The sequence below is a fragment of the Antrostomus carolinensis genome, unplaced genomic scaffold (assembly GCF_000700745.2).
Source record: "Antrostomus carolinensis isolate BGI_N321 unplaced genomic scaffold, ASM70074v2 scaffold3009, whole genome shotgun sequence".
NCBI classification, from domain to species: Eukaryota; Metazoa; Chordata; class Aves; order Caprimulgiformes; family Caprimulgidae; genus Antrostomus; species Antrostomus carolinensis.
The window spans coordinates 21,193-26,200 of record NW_010337714.1 but is presented as its reverse complement, the minus strand read 5'-3'; positions in this window follow the sequence as shown (position 1 = coordinate 26,200).

The window sequence follows — 5,008 nt, the reverse complement described above, 5'->3', positions numbered from 1 at the left end:
CGCCTCCTGAGGCCGGGGAGCTCTCCTGCCCCGCCGGGTCGCGGGGCTCAGGCCGGGCCGTCAGCCCCGGGGACGGAGCCCTTCAACAAGGGAGACGCTGACCCGCAAGGAGCGGGATGGTCTGTGCGCGCTTGTGTGTCTGCTCGTGAATAAAAAATGTCTTGAAAACGCCCTTGTTTCATGGATGAACGGAGCTCAGCGGCGCCTCGCCGGCGCGGGTGCTCCTCCCTGGTCCTCACGCCTCAGCAGCTGGTCCCCAGCCCTTCTCAGAAGCCCCGGTGTCCACGCCCTGGCTCAAACCTCTGCTGCTGTTCGGAGGGACCCAGCATGGACCAAGTTTGGCAAAAATGTGATTGCTTGTGCAAGCCTTGGTGTGAAGCCCCAGGAGTTGATATCAAAAAGTAACTTTACTTTTTCTTTTTTTTTTTTTTAAACATTTGAGAGGTGCTAAGCCCTAAGAGCACACATTGACTAAAGTGCTATTTGAAACATAGCAGGTAACGTGTCCCTAAACACCATGTAGTGCTGCTCAGCGAGTGCCATGAATGCAGCCCCAGCTGAGTCACCCCTACCACCAGTGTCCCTGGCTGCCTTGTTTTCCAGCTGAGTGTGCCATCAACCAAACCTCTGCTGCTGTTTGGAGGGACCCAGCATGGACCAAGTTTGGCAAAAATGTGATTGCTTGTGCAAGCCTTGGTGTGAAGGCCCAGGAGTTGATATCAAAAAGTAACTTTACTTTTTCTTTTTTTTTTTTTAAACATTTGAGAGGTGCTAAGCCCTAAGAGCACACATTGACTAAAGTGCTATTTGAAACATAGCAGGTAACGTGTCCCTAAACACCATGTAGTGCTGCTCAGCGAGTGCCATGAATGCAGCCCCAGCTGAGTCACCCCTACCACCAGTGTCCCTGGCTGCCTTGTTTTCCAGCTGAGTGTGCCATCAACCATGTCAGCCCTCATGGAAAAGTCGGCAGAGAGATGCGGCAGGGAGTGGGATGGTGCGGGAGGGCTGGGCTTGCTCTGTTTGCCTGCAGCCTGGGTTACAGCGAGATGAAACTGTATTGCGTGTTTTCTGGGACTGAGGAGAGACAAACCGAGCAGAGCAGCCTTTCTCCTCTCTGAGGTGTAGTGTTTCTCACTTCATTCAAGTGAAGGGGGTTACGCCGCTTTTGCCCCTCCTAGCCGTGATTCCTGCCGCCCCTGAGGGCTTTGGGAAGGGTGACGGGGCCGGGGTGGCAGGGCTGGGGGTGAAGGAGCCAGGGCAGGGAGCGCAGGGAGCTGTGGGCCAGGTGTGAGAGAGCTGCGTGCCCTTCGGTTACAAACCAGGCAGGAATGTAGCCAGGGAGGGCGTGAGCTTTGTGCTTAGGAGGCAGGAAGAGCAGTCAGTCCCTTCCGTCTCCATCCACCTCTCCTAGCTTGGCCTTGGCCTTCCCCCACCCCTCTAATTACTCATTAACCACAGCCCAGGAAGTGCTTTGCAAATGGTGAAAATTAAACCCTCTGCTTGAGGCCTGCGGTTTGCCTGACCCGCAGGTACCTTCTCCTTAGGCTGCCCAGGAACAGGGGGAGTTGGGACTGTGCCTGTGTGGATCCGACACAGGTGAGTCACTGGAGGTGCCGCAGCCCCTGCACGTCGCCAGCTGCTCTTCAGAGCCAAGACGTTCACCGCTGTGAGCACTCAGCCCTGTCAGGAGGATGCAAGTCCACCTCTGTCAAGGTCTTTGATCTCTTTCCCAAGTCCATCTCATGATACTGTCTTGATAATTCCAATATTGCTTTATTTTCTTTAGTAGGATCCCTTGGTTAAGGGCTGTGGTGCTTCTTCTACCAGCTGCTGTCAGTGGCCCATCATTGTGGATCTGTGAGTCAGGATCCTGATGCCATCCTGCGGGTGAGTGCTGTGAATGCTGGTTAGGTGAAGAAAACAAGAGTGGTTGGTGAGAAAAATAAAAGTACTGGCAGTAGGAATTGGGCACGGAGGGGAAAAAACCCCACTTTCTAATGGGAGCTAGAGGACAGCGGGAGGCCTGGAGCTCAGAGGGTTTTAGATTGCTCTTGCTGTTCTGTTGCTCCTTCTCACTTTGCTAAAGAGTGAGCAGGGTTTGCGATGCCCACTCCACTGCAGTTCCTCTGCCTGCCCCACAACTGCAGTGTCTCTGAATGTTGTTGTACAGAGAGAGGTTGGGTGGCTGACATTTTTAATTCTGGTTATTTCTTGATTCACTACAGTCTTTATAGCCCTTTATGGAACAGCGGGACATAAAATCTTCACGCTCAAATAGGTGCTCTGCTGTGGGACTGCAGTGGTGGTGTAAGGAAATGGGATTTGCACTAGCCTTACTCTGTGGTAAGGGTCTGGGCAGCCACGATGGTCCAGCGCTGTCCTGGGGTCCTGTGGCCTGACAAGAGAGCATTTGGCTTGGGCACATCACAGGAAGATGGTCCATCTGCCCATTCCCCAAGCTCAGGTGGCCCTCACTCTGCACTAACAACGGAACTACGATGCAGTTTTGTGCAGAACAGCAAAACCTCCTCTCTAAAGTCATCTCAGTGCTGAGAATTAGCAGTGACAAATGCAGTGCTGCTTCTCAAAAAGGGCTCCAAATGAGATTCCCCCAAATACGAGGGAAGCACAGAAGGCTGAAGTTGATATCTGGACAAGAGAGTAGACAGTACAACAGAAAGCAACCACTGTGGTATTAAAGAGTCAGCATCTGCTTTTGTAAAGGCAGACCCTGTGTAGTGAAACTGGAGTTTTTGAGGGACTTAGCAAGCTTGTGGATAAGGGAGGTCTGATACAGTTTCCCTGGATTTCCAAAAAAATATTTAACAAGATTTTCTCATTGAAATCTTTAAATAAAACTAAAATCACAGCATAAGAAAGATGATTATGTTTTTTTCTTGGGTAAAGAATTAGTAGAAAATAGGAAACGGAAGGTGAGAATAAGCATCCAGGTTTTACAGCAAAGGGGAGCCATCAGTGGTCAGATCATGGATGATCCTAACCTGAAATACACACTGTTCAGTATATTCCCAAATGACCTGGAAATGGAGCTTGAATGGTGAGGTGAGAAAATGGGTTGATGGTAGGAAGTTATTCAGGATAAGAGGGTGGGAGCTGACTGTGAATAATTGCAGAAGGACCTTGTGGTAGTGAATGTGTGGGCAATAGAACAGCAGATTAAATTAAATATAGACATATGTAAAACAGTGTTCGCGGAGAGAAATAATTCAAAATTTACATATAAAACAATGAAGCGTGAACTAATCAGCTTCTCTGGTGTAAGACTGTTGATCATAGATAAATCCATGGAAATGTTGGCTTGATGATTGGTTGTGGTGAACAAATACCCAAAATCATCACTGTGTTTTTCTCTCTCTATATATATATACGTCCATGTCTTACCAGCATCTTGAACACTGCAGTTCTGTGCCAGCCTTCACCCTTATCTCCAAAACAATGCAACAGAGTTGGAAACATCTCAGAGAGGGACAGTGAAGGTGATCAGAGGTGTAGAAAAGCTCTGTATGAAGAACACTTAAATAGGGTTGGTTGGAGTCTTCAGCCTGGGAAAGAGCTGAGGAAGGACACAGACGTTACGGGCCTATAAAATCATGATCAGCTCGGACAGGTGAATAGGAATCAGGAATTGGCCATTGATTTTTCTCTCTTTACAACAACTGGATGTTAACACAAATGGGCAGGGAGCAGGTTATAAGCAGAGCAAAGGAGAGGGTGGTTCTGTAGCTGAGCAGTAGAACCCCTCGCCAAAGGATGATAAATGTGTTATGGATTTGATGGCTGACTCTACTCAGCTGCAAGCAGAGGCTTAGGGAGTACTGGGGGAAGAGAAGCTCTGCACATAACCTCTTCCTCTGCCCTTCCTTCAACTACCATTTTGACCTCTGGATCACACAGTCCAACCCTCTGCCTGGATGAGGTGCTCAGGGCCTTGTTCGAGTGGGTCCTGAACATGTCCAAGAGTGGAGATTCTGCAGCCCCTCTGGGTACCTTTGGCAATTGCTGGACCGCCTGAATTGGAGGGAGCACATGTGCCATTTTTCCTGATGTCTAAGCAGAATTTCCCTTGCTGCAAGTTATGCTGTTGCCTCTTGTCCTTTTGCTGTGTCCCAGAAAGAAGAATGTGGGTCTAAAACCCCCCAGTCCCCCTCTAGGTAGTCTTGGACAGCTCTTAAATCTCTCCTTAAGCATCTCCAGGCTGAACAAAGCCAGCTCCCTTAGTCTTTACTGTGCTCCACGCTCCTCACCATCTTTGTGGTTAGGTGAAGAAAACAAGAGTGGTTGGTGAGAAAAATAAAAGTACTGGCAGTAGGAATCAGGCACGGAGGGGAAAAAACCCACTTTCTGATAGGAGCTAGAGGATAGCGGGAGGACTGGAGCTCAGAGGGAGAGGATTATGCTGGATTCTGTCCAGTCTCTCAGTGTCTTTTTTACGGCAATCCAGATGCAAGTGTCTTTTAATTAGCTATTTATCTTCTCCTTTAAGTTTGTTGCTGTGGTAGCTGTAGCTTGGCTCCACAAAGGATTTACAAGATGAGCTTCTACCACCTGTGTTGTTCTGAAAGCCAAACAACAGCATAGCAGTAGTCTCTTTGCTGAAATCTCTTGGCCTGTTAATTATATTAAAAAATATTTTAGCAGCTCAATTATAGTCTGCTTCTGCACACCACAGTCATTTAGGAGAGCAACCTCAAAGATACCAACCAATTGCTTCTCTGCTGTGGTATTTCCTTCCCTTACCAGCAGGAGCTCCTCACAGGTATTTTTTAATTACATGGCCCAGAAGAGAGACACCAAGGCAGCTTGTGCATCCAGTCCTTTCCTGAGCTGAAAGCAACCAGAAGCACAAATTCATTCTGTAAATTATGTGATTTGTGTCCACACAAATACTGACACGTGGGTTACCCTGTACCCCACGGCTTGTCCTGCTGGAGGATACTGAATTACAGGGGTTCAGTGCTCACTCACCCTTTCTATTCTGATCTGG